Source organism: Tenebrio molitor, chromosome 8 (assembly GCF_963966145.1).
Source record: "Tenebrio molitor chromosome 8, icTenMoli1.1, whole genome shotgun sequence".
Classification (NCBI taxonomy): Eukaryota; Metazoa; Arthropoda; class Insecta; order Coleoptera; family Tenebrionidae; genus Tenebrio; species Tenebrio molitor.
Window position 1 is genome coordinate 5279563 of NC_091053.1, and position 19929 is coordinate 5299491.

Below are 19929 nucleotides of genomic sequence, written 5' to 3' on the forward strand. Positions count from 1 at the left end.
CACTTGGCTTACTCCAAACCCAGCGTAGCCCTCTCACTCCTCTATTTCACCATTTTCATCACAACCGCGGTACTCTTCTTCATGGAGAACCCCATGCTGATGCCTGCGGACCTGTTCCAAATCAAAACCGTCTCGTTCGTTGTCTGGTTTCGCACAATAGCCAACATCTCAGTACTGACAATTCTGATCGTCGGGATTAGCATCACCAGCAAGACATTCATGAAACAGATTATCAAGCTGAGCGCTCTCGAAACTGAATTCTTCAAGCTCGACCAAGACGACCACATCTCACAATGCAACCGAAAAAATCGCAATGCTTCGGTGGTACTTTGTGTTGTATCGCATTTGGTCTTCAGCGTTGGTGGGGGATTTCTCGCCGCTTTTACCCGAAAGTCTTGGCAATCTAGCAGCTTGATGGAACAGATTTGTTGCTGCGTGATCATGATGTACCCTCGTCTGGTCGTGGGTAACGTCAACCTGACAATCTACCTAATCCAGATGTTGCTGCAGACGCGGTTCGCGGTGATCAATAATTACTTGAGGAGGAAAATCGGGGAGTCGAAGAGGGTGAAGAAGTACCCAGTTGGTACGCATTTTTGCGAAGAGGTGAGACACTTGGGGGGGCTACACAAAAGTCTGGTTCAAATTGCAAAAGAATTTAATGGGATCTTCAGCTTTCATTTGCTGGTGTGGATCACCATAAGCTTTATTCTTCTTGTGGGAGACTTGTACGTCGCCATCTACTTCTTTTCGCACCTGTCGTGGAACGATATTGTTTTTGCTCTAAATCTAGTCAAAAATATACTCATGTATAGTTTTGACTTGCTAATGCTGTCCAGGTACTCGTCGCAACTTTGTCATGAAGTAAGTATACATTTTTTTTACTCTTTTGGTAAACGAAAAAAATGCAGGCTAACTTGACCAAGAGATTGTTGGTAAGAATAGAAATCGATGCCGACAGAGAAGATGAAAGAAATACTGTAAGAAAAATTTTTTTTGGAAATGTTTACAATTCACATGAGACTCTTTCAGGTGATTTCTGAAACTCTAAAACTGAACCAAAACTGTCTAAAAATCACAGCTTGCAACTTGTTCGACATAGATAATTGTCTGATTTTTTCGGTGAGTTGAAAACAAGATTTTGACAATATTGATTTTGTCATTTTCAGATATGCGGAGCCGCCTCGTCTTATTTATTCATCATGATCCAAATGGACCTAGGAAATGGTAAAAATGAAGCAAACGCGACAACCATCTCTCCATAGCCTCTTACTCACATTATTCAAATTACTCGACGACTTTTTTCAATTTTTTCACCACAATAATAATTAACTTTTACATAATAAAAATCGATCTGATGTGTGACTCCATTCAATTGTTTTTCTACTATTGTTCATGAACATCAACAAGCAATACACTTAATTCTCTCCATCAAAATGAGTTAATTTGCCCAGTAGTTCTCCACCCACCAGTCATGGAGCCACTTACGATCCCCCAAATCCTCGCACCTTTGTACTTCGCAACCTTGGTCGTTGGTGCAGTCCCAGTGGCCGTCAAAAATGGACAAATCACAGTGTCCAAACCGAGAATCCTTCAAACCATCGCCATCTTGATCCTGTTTTTCGTAGTTGCAATATTTTACGTGCAGGATTTGGAACTGGTCCTGGACGAGGAACTGAGCAAAATCAAAACTATCACTTTCGTCTTGATCCTGCAGGACTCGGGTGGTATCGTGGTCATGATCCTCGTAATAGGGGTGAGTGTTTTCGGTCCGAAGAAACTCCAAGCGGAGCTGGACAAGATCATGGAGGTCGACGCGGAACTGGTCAAGATGGGGCAAGAGAAAGAGATTGTCAAAGCTGGGTACCGCTACCGCAAGACTTCAATAATCTTGATTGTTCTTGTTGATGTGGGCTTCAACATTCTGGGAACTACCTTCTTGGTGTTTAGTACCATCTTGTCAGATAACAAGTTGCTCCATTTCGTTATAATTGCGTATCCTAGGCTAGTTGTCAGCAGCATGAATCTCTTCTTCTATGTGATGATGATGATTCTTGAAGATAGATTCAAAATGATCAACGGAATCATCTTGAAGAAGATGAAAGAGTCGCGACAAATGCGTCGATACCCTCTCCGGGGAGACTTCTGCGACGAAATTAGCAACCTGACCGCCCTCCACAAGACACTAACCAAGATAAGCAGAAATTGCAATTCGGTTTTCTCCATCCATCTGTTGCTATGGATTGCTATATGCTTCGGGTCTCTAATCGGCGACTTGTATATCGGTTTCTACGTTGTGTTGTTCAAACTGTCCTTCAAATATTGGACCTTTCTCATTAATATAACCAAAAATGTTGCAATGTGCACCTTTGACTTGTTCTACATCACGAAAAGATCGAGTGATCTGTGCATCGAAGCCAACTGCACCAAGAACCATCTCGTGTCTATCAAAATAGACGTCAGCAAAGAGAATGAAAGAAATGTGGTAAGTTTCACCAGTTGGTTAACATTCCAGGTAATGAAAAATTTCAGGTGATCACGTCAGCGTTGAAACTGATGCAAAACAAGCTGGAGATTACTGCTTGCAAGCTGTTTAGCATCGACAACGCTCTACTATTTTCGGTGAGTAAGAAATCTTGTATTTTTTTGTTTGACGAAAATTGTAGATCTGTGGAGCTGCTTCTTCGTATTTGTTCATCATGATTCAGCTCGACTTGGGAGAGTTGTCCAATGATGCTAATAATTCTACCACAAATGGCACTAATTCTACTATAATGTAAGAAGTGGTCAAGTCTTCACGTTGAAATGTTCCCAAATAGGGAAAAATTTTTCGCATCAACTCAAAAAGGTTTTCGCAAATTTGGATTAGCTAAATAATTCAGTCTAGATCTATGTGAGAGTTTCCACAAATAAACGAATAAGAAACGCATTTCTGTTTTTTGTTCTTCCTAACTAGAGCAAATTGAAGACCAATTGCTTCGCCTTTCCTTCTAGAAACTTGTTTTAATCTGAACAACTCACCCTTTTCCTGCTCGCTCAACAAAAGTAAACTTCAACATACCTGAAACAAAAAATATGGATCAATATGGTAGAAAAATTAAATTAGAAAGATGTCATAAAAGACAAACTACTTGTTATGATTGATGACATTATTTTTAACTATGCGGTTGGAATCGATAATTGTAATAAGAGTGGATCGCTCCAATTTACTTAGTGTAGAAATTGACAAAGCCTCGACCATGAATACTGTTCACATGGTCTTGGCCCCAATCCATATAAATGCAAAAATTTTGGGAATTGCGGCGATCAAAGTCCACAATGGTCGTGCAATCTGTTCAAAATTTGGTCTGCTGCAAAACATCACTTATCTCATAGCTTTTGGAATTCTTAGCTCGATTTACTACAAAGCGCTTGAAGTCAACACGGGACCAAGTGATTTCAACCAGATCAAGAAAGCAATGGACATGATCTATTTCAGACGGGTGGGAAATACATTCACAATGCTTGTGGGATTCTTCATTGTCTACACCAATTGCAAAAATATCGCCGAGCAGATAGAAAAGATCTCGAGAATCGACTTACATTTGATTCGGCTACGACAAGGAGAAAATCTCAACAACGGCAACAAACAGATTCGGAAAGATTTGATTGTTTTGGTGGTTGCTGCTAATGTGTTCCATATTTTGGGAACTCTCATTTCTTCCCTGGTCAAAGACGAAAATGTAGCAATCACAACTATTATTATGGTGTATCCTCGATTAGTTGTGGCCAGTCTGAATTTGCACTTCTATGCATTGGCAATGATCATTCAAAATCGTTTCAAAATCATCAACACGTTTCTACTAGAAGTGGCAGAAAAATCCAGAAAGATGTCAACTTCCAGGCAATCATTTAATCGAGAAGAAATTATAGAAGTGATGCAGATACACAAAAATTTATTAGGAATTGCTAGACAAGTCAACAAGATTTTTTCTTTTCACATGTTGCTATGGATTGGGGCTTGTTTCATCGGCATAGTTAGCGACCTCTACGTTGCAAATTTTATACTGCTGTTACAATTGTTTTCCAAATATTACCGCGTATATTTCAGCCTGCTCAAAAACGTCATCATTTACGATTTAGATTTGTTTTATTTTTCGAAAAGAACAACACAACTGTGTCTTGAGGTTGGTCGATCTGGCTTCAAGTTCAAAGGTTAAATCTAGATTTTTAGGCAAATGTCACGAAAACTATCATTTTGGGGATCAGATTAGACGCGGAGCAAGAGAACGACAGAGATGTGGTAAGTCTACTACAAATGGTGGATATTCTCATGGGCTATGAGTCAAGTAGGCCGGAAAACATCGCCAATCGTTACATTAGTCTCGTCACTGGTTTATAGCCCTTCGCCCAGATATTTCCAAGGTCACAGCCCATGAGAGAATCCAACACCTCTACTGTACGGTACTCATCTAAAAATAAATTTAAGATCATAGCGTCAAGCTTGCAACTTATGCGTTGTAAACTGGAGATAAAAGCTTGCAAGCTGTTCACTGTTGATAATACACTTCTGTTCTCGGTAAGTTGCAGTGGTGACGCTTTTCGGCACCACTAAAAGTATTTCTTAGATGTGTGGTGCTGTTTTTTCGTATGTCTTCGTTATGGTCCAATTAGATATGGGGATCACGACAGGCGGTTCTATGTCAAATGTCAACAACACTAGTAGTTTCTAATTTTCCCCATTATTTTAGTTTTAACAAAAAACCTACACCACAAAAAAAATTTCACTTTAAGCAATTCACTCATTATGTTAATATTTGTCTTGCATAAAATGTAAACATCTTCTGATAAAACAAAAGAAACCAAAAAATTTCATAGTTCAATTCATTTTTTAATCAAGGTATATGAACTGCTACGTGCGTGATAAAATTATCTCTCTGTTAATGATCATTACCTAATAGCATAACACGCAACCCATGAGAAGCTCATTTTACTACTACATAAGCTAGAGCTATGGTAAAGCGCTTCGTGAAAACTTTACAACCTCTTCGCGCAACGGCAACAATTTTGGGAATCTTTCCTCTCAAATTAGCAAATCACAATGCCACTTTGACAATTCTGGAATGTATTCAAAACTGCATCTATTTAACAATTTACGTCGCCTGCTTCTCCCACTACTACAACAAATTAAGCAGAAGCTTGCCTGGAGACTTTACCAAAATGAACACAGTGATGTACGGATTGAAGTTTAGAAGAATAGGAAATGTGACTGTGATGTGCGTCACTCTCGTCGCAACTATAGTCAATCGAAAGAAATTGTTGAGTATTTATGAGAACATTTCTGAAGTCGATGTAAAACTTGGTCTTCTTGGACAAAAAGAAAACATTCGTAGAAGCAACCAACGAAATGGAAGAAATCTTGTTCTTCTAGTGGTTGTTGTAGACTTGGTTTACTACATTATAGGAACGTGGCTTACCCTCTCTGCCAGAAAAAATAATTCAGCAGTGGAGTTTATTGCTATTGCTTATCCTCTACTTGTCATTGCTAACTTCAACTTCACTTTCTATGGAATCATGACAGCGTTGCAGGATCGGTTTAAAATTGTTAACGAGAAGATTTTGATGACAGCGCCTTCTGAAAATGCGACCTTTTGCAAAAGTTTGGAACATCTAGTTGCAGTGCACCGGAATTTAACCAGATTAAGCAGAAACGTCAATTCAGTTTTTTCTCTACATCTGTTGCTATGGATCACCCTAACATGCATAGCTTTCGTCATAGATTTGTATGTTTTAACATGGCTAATGGTAATGGGTTTCGTTACAAAATACTCTTCCATAGTGGTCAACTTGATTAAAAATATAACCATGTATATCTTCGATTTATTTTGTTTTTGTTACAAATCACGTCAGCTTTGTAGAGAGGTAAGGTAGTTTAATTCCACAACCAGTAATGTGAAATTCAGGGATACGATATTTTAAGGCAAACTGCACCAAAACCTTGTTGTTGGGAGTTCAGGTGAAGTTAGAAACAGAAAATGAAAGGAATGTGGTGAGTTTTTTTTTATATGAAATGAGAACTAATCTGGATCCTCAATTATAGATAATTGCGTCAGTTTTGCGGTTAGCAAGACATAAATTGGAAATAACAGCTTTGAGACTCTTCGCCGTCGACAGTTCACTCCTGTTTTCGGTAAATCTGTTAAAACTCAGAAGCTATCTAAGTTTAACTATGAACCGTAGATTTGTAGTGCCGTTTCTTCTTATTTGTTTGTCATGATTCAATTAGACTTGGAAAATGATCGAGTGTCGCAGAATTTAACACCCGATGTGACAAACAAGACTGTGGATTAATATTTACTAATTCAAACAAAGAAAAATGCCGATACAGGTTCAGTTAATTAATTTTATTTCAGTCCAACCCAATTCAGAAAGAAATTATATAGAAGAAAGGTGACAGCAATTCAGAAATAACCAAAGCTCGAAAAATCCAAAACCAAAACAGTCAACACTTCTATGGGCATTTTAAGAGTTTCCTTTTATTTAATTTTAATTTCAAATTGGTAGGTCATGTATTTGGATGGTTAAATCTCCTTTTTTTTTTCTCTGGGGAGGCAGTTCTGGGACACCTGTTTTTCTCAAAATTTTGAAAATAACTATTCCACTTTTGGTTATCGGAACAGTTTTGAATCTAATACAAAACAAATTATAAATTTCAGCTTGTTGTATTTTCATCATCGATTCACTTTACCGTTTGTTGTTGATTAAACCGACTTCAGAAATTTTTAATTAAAAAAAAAAAAAATTAAGTTTCTAGGGTAGCTTATTCAAATATCTCCGTCATGCTTAAATTGTTTTTAGGAGAGTCGCGGAACCAAAAATGAAGAAATGGAAATTGATATGTTATTAATTATTTTTCTTTCGGTTCTTTTTGTTCATTCAACATCAATTAAACATTAATTGAATTAAATTAAACATTATTAAAAGGGTCAAAGCTTTGGAAATAATTTTTTCCCATTATCATTGGATATTAGTGGTTTTTGCTCTCTGAAAATAAATAAATCACTAGTGAACAAAAAAATGTACATTTAATCACTTGTATGGTTGGGGTCCTCGCCTTCGGCTCAGACGCCCAACTTCCGTACTCGTGATTAAATGTCCTACTTTGCTCACTTGTAGTGAAAACAGCTATTGACTAAATTGACTAGGTATTTTTCCTATATGGAAAAAACCGGTACTTATCCATTAATGTCAGCACAATTTACTAATGAGTAATGACAATCATTGTAATCAATAAAGCTCATTGGCTTTTCTACGCAAAGTTTTTGTGTATAAACAAACTCAATACTTAAAAATTAATATAACAATGATTACAATTCAATCAATATACTATAGGAACACGCAACCCTTTAGAACCTTAGACCACACTCTACAAAGTTATAGCTATGGCAAACAGTTTCGCAGAAGCTTTACTGCCTCTTCGCATAACAGCAATCATTTTGGGAATCTTTCCCTTCAAATTCGAAAATCAAAATGTTATTTTTACAATTCTAGAATTCATTCAAAGTCTCATCTATTTAACAATTTACATCGCTTGTTTCTTTTACTATTACATAAACTTAAAGAGCATCTTACCTGGAGACCTCACAAAAATGCACACAATACTGTACGGCCTTAGATTGGAAAGAATAGGAATTATAATTGTGATGTGTCTCACTCTCGTCACGAGTATAGTCAACCGTAAGAGATTATTGAGTGTCTATCAGACGATTTCTGAAGTCGATTTAAAACTTACTCTTCTCGGGCAAAAAGAAGAAGTGTGTAAAAGCAACCAACAAAATCGAAGAAATCTTATAGTCCTAGTTGCTGTTGTAGACATGTTTTATTACATTGTCGGAACTTGGTTAATGATCGCGGGCAATGCAACTAACTTAGTAATGGAATTTATTGCCATTGTGTTTCCATTACTGGTCATTGCCAACTTCAATCTCACTTTCCATGGAATTATGATAGCTTTGCAAGATCGGTTTCAAATAATTAACAGCATAATTTTCAAAATGACGAAACGCATTAAAGATGCACCCTTTTGCAAGAGTGTAGAAGATCTAATCGCAATACACCAAAATTTGACTAAATCTAGCAAAGACCTCAATTCGGTTTTCTCACTCCATATGCTGCTATGGATAGGCATAACATTCATGGCTTCTGTCTTGACGTTGTATGTTACGGTTTGGCTAATTGTAATGAATTTGGTTTCAAAATACCCTTTCATACTGTTCAACGCCATCAAAAATATCACCATAAATTTCTTCGATTTATTTTGTTTTTGTCACAGGTCTCGTCAGCTTTGTCATGAGGTGAGTTACTTGAGCAGTGTAAATTTCACGCATAAAATATTTTCAGGCAAACAAAACCACAACCTTATTGTTAAGAGCTCAGCTTAGCTTTGAAGCAGAAAATGAAAGAAATGTGGTGAGTTTTCTATATGAAATGTGAACACAATTAATTTGGATCCACCTCTCTAGATTATAGCCTCGGTTCTGCGACTAACGAGACACAAATTAAAAATGACAGCTTTGAGACTCTTCACTCTCGACCATGCACTCTTGTTTTCGGTAAATCTGTTTGTACCCAGAAGTAATCAAAATGTATCTGTGAATCGTAGATTTATGGCGCCGTTTCTTCTTATTTGTTTGTTGCAATTCAATTAGACTTGATGAGTGATCGAGTCACTCAAAATTTGGAAGCGAACGTAGCAAACAAAACTTTAGAGAAAGCATTCAATAACAGTTCAGTTTAATGAAGTAGAAGTTTTGTGAAAAAAATTGCAGGAAAAGACAAAGCTCTAGGACCATTTTAGGAGATTAGTCTTGATTTCAAGGTGATCATCGAGTCATATATGGGAATAGGAAGTTGGTTCAATCTTCCAAAGTTTTGAAAATGATGCCACCTCCAGTACTGGTTTCCGTTTTGTCGATGTATTAAATTACATAACTAATATACATGATTGGTGGTCCTTTTTTGTTGACACCAATTGCGTTAATAGTTATTTACGAACCAAGTGCGGGAAGACGATGTTCTCGCATGAGCGCATTTTTTTTAAAGCACGAGCGACGAAGGAGCGAGTGCCTTTAATTAATGCGCCAATGAGCGGAAGATGTCTTCACGCAAGTGGCTCGTACAATATTTTTTGTACGAACATTAAATTTAAAATGTTTGTTTTAATACTTTAAACGAACATAAAACCAAGTAGGCAGTGATCTTTGGTTATTAGAAACAATTGCTTCACTTGACATTTCAATTTTTGCAATAATTTGTGAGTTTTGTTGTATTTGTATTGCATTTTATGTAGGATTTGTAGGAACAATTTTCAACGATTACAAATATTTCCCCAATTTTTAATGGAGGATAATCCAGAGAAGTTGTACTTTATGAATTACCAAATTTAATTCCCAAAATTTTGAAAATTCCACGTATGGTTATTGGAACAGTTTTGAATTTAATGCAAAACAAATTAAAATATTCAGCTTGTTATCTCTCCAAAATTGATTCACTTTCCCGTTTGTGTAGATTAAACCGACTTAAGAAATTTTTAATCAAAAGAAAAACCATTTTTAAATTTCTTGAGTAGCTTGTCCATAATATGTGTTCGTTATTCTCAAATTATTTTTAGCAGAGTGGCAGAACCAAAAGGGAACAGATGGAAATTCGACATGCAACTATTTCTTGTCACTCACCTCTGTTTGTTCATTTTCGAATCATTATTAAAAACGTTAAAGGTTTTGAAGCGATTTTGACTAATTTGCTATATGGAAATAACCATTAGTTATCCGTTAATGTCAACACAATTTACTAATGACAATCGTTCTAATCAATAAAGCTCTTTGATTTCTCTACAGATAAGTTTTTAGGAATGTATCAGTCAAGCTGCATTATGAATGCCTATTATACTCAAAACCTGCACACAATTAAACAAGTTCGATACTTAAAAATTAATATAACAATTATGACAATTCAATCACCAACCATAATTTCGTAATATAACGACACGCAACCCCTTTAGAAGATTAGACCACATTTTACAAAGTTATAGCTATGGTAAACAGCTTCGCAGAAGCTTTACTGCCTCTTCGCATAACAGCAATCATTTTGGGAATCTACCCCTTCAAATTCAAAAATCAAAATGTTATTTTTACAATTCTCGAATTTATTCAAGGAATCATTTATTCAACAATTTACATTGTTATAGTTTGTCCAGCGGGAGATTGGTTGACATGAGAATCACAAAATTCTACGTAGAGAAAGTAGTATGTACTTAGCGCACGTAAAATTTGAAATATACCCAACAGCAACATTTTTGCTATGAAATTATGCTCTAATTAATGTATTCTAGTGCATTTTGTAGTGTTGGGGTACAAGTCAACAATTTAAAATCTCCCAATCTCTCGCTGGACGAAGTTTAGTTTCTTCTACTATTACAAGAACTTTGACAGCAGCTTACCTGGAGACTTTACCAAAATGAAGACAGTGATGTACGGATTAAGGTTTAAAAGAATAGGGGATGTAATTGTGATGTGTGTCAGTCTCGTCACAAGTATGGTTAACCGCAAGATATTATTGACTGTCTATCAGACGATTTCTGAAGTCGATACAAAACTTACTTTTCTCGGACAAAAAGAAGAAGTGCGTAGAAGCAACAAACAAAATAGAAGAAATCTTGTAGTCCTAGTTGCTGCTGTAGACATGTTCTATTACATTGTCGGAACTTGGTTAATGGTCGCGACCAAAGAAAGTAACTTTGCAGCGGAGTTTATTTCGATTGTGTTTCCATTGCTGGTCATTTCCAACTTTAATCTCACTTTCTGTGGAATTACAACAGCTTTACAGGATCTATTTCAAATTATTAACAGCAGAATTTTCAAAATGACAAAACGCATTGAAGGTGCATCCTTTTGCAAGAGTCTGGAAGAACAAATCGCAATACACCAAAATTTGACTAAATCTAGCAAAGACGTCAATTCGGTTTTCTCTCTCCATCTGTTGCTATGGATAGGCCTAACATTCGTAGCTTCTGTCTTGACGTTGTATATTGCAGTGTGGCTAATTGTGAAGAATTTGGTTCTAAAATACCCTTCCTTTATGATCAACGCCTTCAAAAATATTACCACAAATTTCATCGATTTATTTTCTTTTTATCACAGATCTCGTCAGCTTTGTCATGAGGTGAGTTCCTTTAGCAGTGTAAATTTCACGCAAAAAATATTTTCAGGCAAACAAAACCAAAACCTTATTGTTAAGAGTTCAATTGAAGATAGACGCAGAAAATGAAAGAAATATGGTGAGTTTTCTGTATGAAATATGAACACAACTAATCTGGATCCACATCTCTAGATTATAGCCTCGGTTCTGAGACTAATGAGACACAAATTAAAAATAACAGCTTTGAGACTCTTCACTCTTGACCACGCACTCTTGTTTTCGGTAAATCTGTTTGAACTTAGAAGTAATCAAAATTTATTTATGAATCGTAGATTTATGGCGCCGTTTCTTCTTATTTGTTTGTTGCGATCCAGTTAGACTTGATGAATGTTCCAGGCGCTCAAAATCTCGGAATCAACGTGGCAAACAAAAGTTTAGAGAAAGCATTCAACAATAGTTCAATTTAATGAAGCAGAAGTTTTATGGGAAAAATGCAGGAAAAGACAAAACTCTACGATCATTTTAGGAGTTTAGTCTTGATTTCAACGTGATGATCAAGGTCATATGGGAATAGGAAGTTGGTAACATCTTCCAAAGTTTTGAAAATGATACCACATCGACTAGTACTAATTTCTTATTTCTATTAGAAAATTCATATGATTTTGGCTGACTCTTTTAGAAAACCTACTTGATAATTTGTCATGAAGATAAAAAACTGATAAACTTTCTACTGTAGTATTTTTTTTTGTAATACCCCTCTAGTTTAAATGACTTTTAGACAAATCCTTAAATTAAGTGTGGACAACGAAGACGAAAGCAATTTTGTATCTACCAAATACATTTGTCAAAATTTTGAAATTGTCTAGATTTCACTTTTGGTTATCGGAACAGTTTTGAATTTAGTGCAAAACAAATTACAACTTTCAGCTTGTTATCTCTTCAATATCGATTCACTTTATTGTTTGTGTGTTTTGAGTGAAAAGAAAAAGCCTTTTAAAATTTTTAATCCTTAGGAAAGTGGCTGAACCAAAAGGGAACACATGGAAATTTGATATGTTACCAATTTTTTCCTTCGCCTTTGTTTGTTCATTTACGAATCATTATTAAAAAAGTTATCGCTTTTCAAATAAATAATTTTGACTGAATTGAATTATGTATCTTTCCTATTTGGAAATACCCATTATTTGTCCGTTAATGTCAACACAATTTACTAATGACAATCGTTCTGATCAATAGAACTCTTTGACTACTCTATACAAATGTTTTTGGTAATGTATCCCGTCAAGCTATATAATTATAATGAGTGTCTACTGTACTATAAACATGTACACAATTAAAAAAAAATTCAATATTTAAAAATTAATATCACAATTATGACAATTCAATCACTAATCATAATTCCTTAATATTAGAACACGCAACCCTTTAGAAGCTTACACCACATTTTACAAAGCTATAACTATGGTAAAAAGTTTCACAGAAGCTTTACTGCCTGTTCGCATAACAGCAATCATTTTGGGAATCTTTCCCTTTAAATTCGAAAATCAAAATGTGATTTTTACAATTTTCGAATTTATTCAAGGTATCATTTATTTAACAATTTACATCGCTTGTTTCTTCACTTATTACAAGAACTTAAATAGCATCTTACCTGGAGACTTCACCAAAATGAACACAATACTGTACGCATTTAAGTTGAAAAAACTAGGTAATATAGTTGTGATGTGTGTCACTCTAGTCACAACCCTAATCAATCGCAAGAGATTATTGAGTGTCTATCGGACGATTTATGAAGTCGATTTAAAACTTACTCTTCTCGGACATAAAGAAGAAGTGTGTAGAAGCAATAAACAAAATCGAAGAATTCTTATAATTCTAGTTGCTGCTCTAAACATATTTTACATTATCGGAACTTGTGTTCTCTTCGCAACCAAAAAAAATAGCTTTGCAGTGGAGTTTATTGCCAATGTGTTTCCATTATTGGTCATTGCCAACTTCAATCTCACTTTCTATGGAACTACGACAGCTTTGCAGCATCGGTTTCAAATTATTAACAGCAGAATTTTCAAAATGACGAAACGCATTGAAGATACATCCTTTAGGAAAATTGTGGAAGAACTAATCGCAATACACCAAAATTTGATTAAGTCTAGCAAAGACGTCAATTCGGTTTTCTCCTTCCATTTGCTCCTATGGATAGGCCTAACATTCATGGCTTCTGTTTTGGCGCTGTATGTTACAGTTTGGCTGATTGTAATGAATTTGGTTCTAAAACACCCTCCCATATTCATTAACACTATCAAATGTATTTTTATAAGTTTCTTCGATTTATTTTGTTTTTGTCACAGATCTCGTCAGCTTTGTCAGGAGGTGAGTTACTTTAGCAGTGTAAATTTCACGCATAAAAAATATTTTAAGGCGAATAACACCAAAATCTTATTGTTAGAAGTTCAAGCGAAGCAAGAATCAGAAGAAGAAAGAAATGTGGTGAGTTTTCGATATGAAATGTGAACACAACTAATCTAGATCCACATCTGTAGATTATAGCGTCGGTTCTGCGACTAATGAGAAACAAATTAAAAATAACAGCCTTGAGGCTCTTCACTCTTGACCATGGGCTCTTGTTTTCGGTAAATCTCTTTGACCTCAGAAGTACCTAATCAAAATTTATCTGCGAATCGTAGATTTACGGCGGCGTTTCTTCTTATTTGTTTGTTACGATTCAATTAGATCTGATGAATGTTCCAGTCACAGAAAATTTGGGAATCAAAGTAGCAAACAAAAGTTTAGATTAATGGGAAAAGTGAAGGATAGTGGCGGAACCAAAAGGAACCGATGGAAATCGACTTTTTATTAATTTTTTCTTACTTTAAAAAAAGTTAAACCTTTTGAAGTAATTTTGACTGAATTGATTACTTATGTATTTTTCCTATATCGAAATATCCATTATTTATCCGTTAATGTCTGTACAATTTACTAATGAATGACAATCGTTCTAACCAACAAAATTCCTTGACTTCTGTGCGCAAAATTTTTTGTGAATGTATCCCTTCAAGCAATTAAACAAATTCCATACTTAAAAATCAATACCATAATGAAATCAATTCAATTACTAATCATTATTTCCCAATATTAGAACACGCAACGCTTTAGAAGCTTACACCACATTTTACACAGTTATAGCTATGGTAAACAGTTTCGCTGAAGCTTTACTACCTCTTCGCATAACAGCAATCATTTTGGGAATCTTTCCCTTCAAATTCAAAAATCAAAATGCAATTATTACAGTTCTCCAATTTATTCAAGGTGTCATTTATTTAACAACTTACATAGTTTGTTTCTTCTATTATTACAAGAACTTTAACAGCAGCGTACCTGAAGACTTCACCAAAATGAGCACAGTGATGTACGGATTGCAGTTTATAAGAATAGGAAATGTAGTTGTGATGTGTGTCACTCTCGTCACAAGTATAATCAACCGCAAGAGATTATTGAGTGTCTATCAAACGATTTGTGAAGTCGATTCAAAACTTACTCTTCTCGGACAAAAAGAAGAAGTGTGTAGAAGCAATAAACAAAATCGAAGAAATCTTGTAGTCCTAGTTGCTGCTGTAGACATGTTTTATTACATTGCCGGAACTTGGTTTGTCGTCGCGACCAAAGAAAGTAACTTTGCAGTCGAGTTTATTTCTATTGTGTTTCCATTACTGGTCATTTCCAACTTCAACTTCACTTTCTATGGAATTACGACAGCTTTGCAACATCGCTTTCAAATTATTAACAGCAGAATTTTCAAAATGACGAAACGCATTGAAGATGCACATTTTTGCAAGAGTGTGGAAGATCTAATCGTAATACACCAAAATTTGACTAAATCTAGCAAAGACGTCAATTCGGTTTTTTCCCTCCATCTGCTGCTATGGATAGGCCGAACATTCGTAGGTTCTGTCTTAACGCTGTATATTACAGTTTGGCTAATTGTGATGAATTTGGTTCCAAAATACACTCCAATAGTGATCAGCCTCTTCAAAAATATTTCCATAAATTTCTTCGATTTATTTTCTTTTTGTCACAGATCTCGTCAGCTTTGTCAGGAGGTGAGTTACTTTACCAGTGTAAAATTCATGCATAAAATATTTTAAGGCAAACAACACCAAAACCTTATTGTTAAGAGTTCAGTTGAAGATAGAAGCAGAAGATAAAAGAAATTTGGTAAGTTTTCAATATGAAATGTGAACACAACTAATCTAGATTCACATCATCTCTAGATTGTAGCCTCGGTTCTGCGACTAATGAGACACAAGTTAAAAATAACAGCTTTGAGACTCTTCACTCTTGACCATGCACTCTTGTTTTCGGTAAATCTGTTTGAACTCAGAAGTGATCAAAATGCATCTATGAATCGTAGATTTGTGGTGCCGTTTCTTCTTATTTGTTTGTTACTATTCAATTCGACTTGATGAATAATCGAGACACTTAAAATTTCCGAACCAATGTAGCAAACAAAAGTTTAGAGTAAGCATTCAACAACAGCTCAGTTGAAAGAAGTAGAATTTTTATGGGAAAACATGGACAAAAAGACACTACGACAATTTTAGGAGGATTTCTTAATTTACTCTTCTCGAAGTCATAGGGAATTGGGTACATCTTCCAAAGTTTTGAAAATGGTACCACATCCAGTACTGGTTTCCGTTTTATCAATGTTTTAAATTACATGCGTGATATAGATGATTGGTTAATATTTTTTATTGACACTAATTACGTTAAAATTATTTTCCCACTACCACCTGTTCTAACTCAGTACAGAAAAGAAAATATGTGAGTTCAGACAATGAATCCGATCTAGTCCTTTTTCGGCGAAGAAAAAATAGAGTCAATCTCTATTGCCGAAATCTTTACCGCAATTGAAAAAATGTCTAAAATTTTGGCAACGTAAACTGTCAGAACTAGAAACGGCAAAACTTTCTGTTCGACAATTGATATAATACCAACCTTCATTTACGGCACAGTTTGTCTATCAATGACAGTAATCCACTTCGATTTTTTTTTAATTCAGGAATTTCAGTTTTGACAATGTTAAGCTGGTGAGATTTATAGTGATATTTCGTTCCCTCCGTTCCCTCATAGTGATGACTTAAATCTACAGAGGTACAATGAAAACCAATAAATAGCAATTATTGTGAATTTGTAAATTCGGAAATCTTCGGTTTTGTGGATTATTTGAGTGTCTTTATATCCTTTGTGACGTCATGGAATTTCTACTCAAGCGAAAAAAAGCCGTCAACAACATATTCAACATTCAATATATTCTTTGCAATTGCTGCTTTGGATCAGTACTAATTTCACACTTCCATTAGGAAATTCATACTGTTTGGCTCACTCTTTTCCAAAACCTACTTGATAATAATTTGTCATGAAGATAAAAAACTGCAAAACCTTTTACTAAAGTTCTTTTTTTGTAGTACCTCTCCAGTCTAAATGACATTTAGACAAACCGTTAAATTAGGTGTGGACAACCAAGACGAAAGGAAATTTGTTTCTACCAAATAGACAGGGTGTCTCACTAAGACTTTCGACCCTAATATCTCTGTTATTTTCCAATGGATTTTTTTAAAATTTATAATGCAGACATTTTAGATGGTGAAGAGTAAAATCCCATTAGTTCAATAAGCCAAGCCTTAAAATAGTTATTTTTATATTAAGTGCGCGAAGAGAGTGTTTTTTGTGCATGAAAAGGTCTTTTACGCCGAGACGAAGGTCGAGGCAGTATAAGTCTTTGAATGCACAAAAGCATCTTCGCGCACGAAATATAAACAATATTTTTTCTATAATTGATTCAAAAAAGTGAAATTAAAAATTCAAATTTTTGAAGGAACTCTGAAGTCTCAATGCAGTAACCATGTTGCTAGGTAACTAATAAAAAACAGTGCGTGAAATGAAAAACAGAAATAGTCGTATTCGTGAAATTGCATTTCACACACTTCATGCACAGATAACTATACGTGAATTTCAATTTTTTGAATCAATTATATAAAAACGTAATTTTCACATGCCTTTTTAAAATGTTGAATCACTAAAGATTTATATCAAAAAATTGATCGTCAATAAAGAAGAAACTCATCCTTGAAAGACGTCTGGTTTGCAAGAAAAAAGAAAAAAACTGTTAAACGTGGTTGGAGATGCAAAAACGTAGACACTAATGAAACAAACGGGCACTACACCGAAGATGAATAAAAAAAAATTCATAACGGGTAGGTAATCAAAATATGATCCTTCTAAACATGCTCGACATCGCCTTTCTACCGTTTGGCACACTCTCAAAAGATGATCTGTGTTTTCTCACACGGTAACAGATGCATTTTCAATTCGTTGGACTAACTCTTCTCTCGTACCAACAATGTCTTTCAAGTATCCCCAAAAATAGAAGTGGCATGGTGTTAAATCAGAAGATCGTGGGGGCCATGCGACTGGACTATCATGACCTATCCAACGGTGTCGGTAATGCTGGTCCAACCAATCTCCAGGATCGAGTCCAAAATGAGAGAGTGTAGCGTCTAACAGCATCCAACTTTCTGCTATTAGGTGTAAAGGAATGTCATCCAAAAGGTTTAGAAAATGATGGTCCAGAAAATTACGGAATGCTTCAGCTGTCAAGCATGGTGGCAGTAAATAAGGTCCAATTAATCGATTTCCAAAAACTCCAGCCCACTGAACTCACGTTGAAAATTTCTTGGGCGAATGGCATTAGGATTTTGACGAGCCCAAATATGAATGTTATGAAAACTAACAATACCTGCTCTCGTGAAGTGTGTTTCGTCGGTCCATAGAATTGTTTGTAAAAATTGCGGATCATCATTGACTTTGTTCAAAATTTTCGTACAAGTTGCCATACTTATCCACATCATTCTGAATCACTCAATAAGATCCGTTCCTGCTGCGTTTTTAAAACAATCGTAAACGGTGAATAGATCTAGTAGTCAATGTAGACTCAAAACTAAAGCGGTACGGCCAAAACGCACAAACAGCGAAAGTGAATTTGCAAATTTGGAAGTTCTTGGTTTTGTTATCTTTTAGAGTGTTCGTTTTTCTATTCGTGAGAGAAATCATGGAATATTTTGTCAGACCAGAAAAATCACGATCCCGTTATTTTTTGATGATTATGTATTTCATTCACTTACATTTCGGCCTGTAGCATTTCGTCATTCAACAATGATTAAAAATTTCAGTCCAACAAATTAATTAAACCAAAATTGTATCGCCTTCACCTCATATTTAGAGCCAATGAGTGAGGATATTTACAAAACAAAATCGAAATCAAGTCGGTTTTCAAGTAACTATTTCATTCATAGTTGTTTCAACCAATCATATTCGGTCACTCAACAATGAATATAAAATTTTAACTGGAAAAATTAATCTAATCAAAGTTTTGCCAGACCAATGAAATCGCGAAGCTGGAGGGTTTTCAAATGGCAAAATTTTTGTCATAGCAACAGGTTTAATATGACAATCAAATGAAAAGTCAAAAATTTGTCTAAAATGAATGAACAAAAACGTTTTTATTCATGAAATAGTCCTCCGAATACCATTCGTGGTAAAAATTTTGTCCGGCAAAATTTTACGACTAATTTACCCTCGACTTGTTGCTGTCAAAAATATAGAATTTTATCTAACCACTGTAGTACTCAAAAATAGCTATTTATTATGCAAGTGTCTTATAAGGCATATAAATCACGAAAGAAATGTTTAGCCACGAAAGCTTACTCCAGTGGGCTAATTTTTCTTGAGTGACTTATTTGCTGTTAAGGCACGAGTGTAATATATAGTTTTATCCAACACCTCCTTCTATAACAATTCTTAAAACATCATCAAAACCCAAAAATTTTATAGCTTTAAAAGCTGGTAGCCTATAAACTGGTTGCCATGTGGTTGCTATGATAAATTGTTTGCTTGTTTACAACAAATTCATTATTTAAGAAAAACTTTTGCAAAAAAACTGCTTCTGCACCATAATCATAAAAACAGTTTAATTATGGGTTCATAAGTCCACTAGTGTTTTATAGACCTCATAATAAGTATATTCAGAATCGGCATTATTTAGACTTCATAATAAATAGGTGTTGGATAAAAGATTTAAAATGATCAACCCAATTGTATATGTACATCAATTTTGCTAGAACTGTCATCAACATACTCAAGATGCACAGAATTATGCGCACGGTCAGCACAGACAAAAATTCAATATATGTATTTCTAGAAAGTTTTGCTTTGGATTAGCAATAATTTCACACTTCTCTTAAGAAATTCATAAGGTTTGGCTCATTCATTTCCAAAATCTACTTGATATTTTGTCATGAAGATAAAAAACTGCAAAACTTGCTACATACTGCAGTATTTTTTTTTCGTAGTAACTCTCTTGTCTAAATGACTTTTAGACAAACCGTTAAATTAGATGTGGACAATGAAGACGAAAGGAATTTTGAATGTATGAAATATATTTCCCAAAATTTTCAAAATATCACTTCCACTTTTGATTATCGGAACAATTTTCAATTTAATACAAAACAGATTAAAATTTTCAGCTAGTTATCTCTTAAACAACGATTCACTTGACCGTTTGCTGGAACTTCGATATGTTACTACCTATTTCCCTTCGCCCCTCTTTGTTCATTTACGAATCATTATTAAAAAAGTTAAAGCTTTTGAAGTAAATGATTTTGACTGAATTGATTATGTATCTTTCCTATATGGAAATAC

The 19929-nt window shown here is 35.0% G+C and overlaps 1 protein-coding gene across 3 annotated transcripts in view; it reads right to left on the bottom strand.

The window, feature by feature from the left end:
* Positions 1-19929, bottom strand: part of Cad99C (cadherin-99C) — a 170587-nt gene that overhangs the window by 120785 nt on the left and 29873 nt on the right. The gene's annotated exons all lie outside the window — the stretch shown is intronic.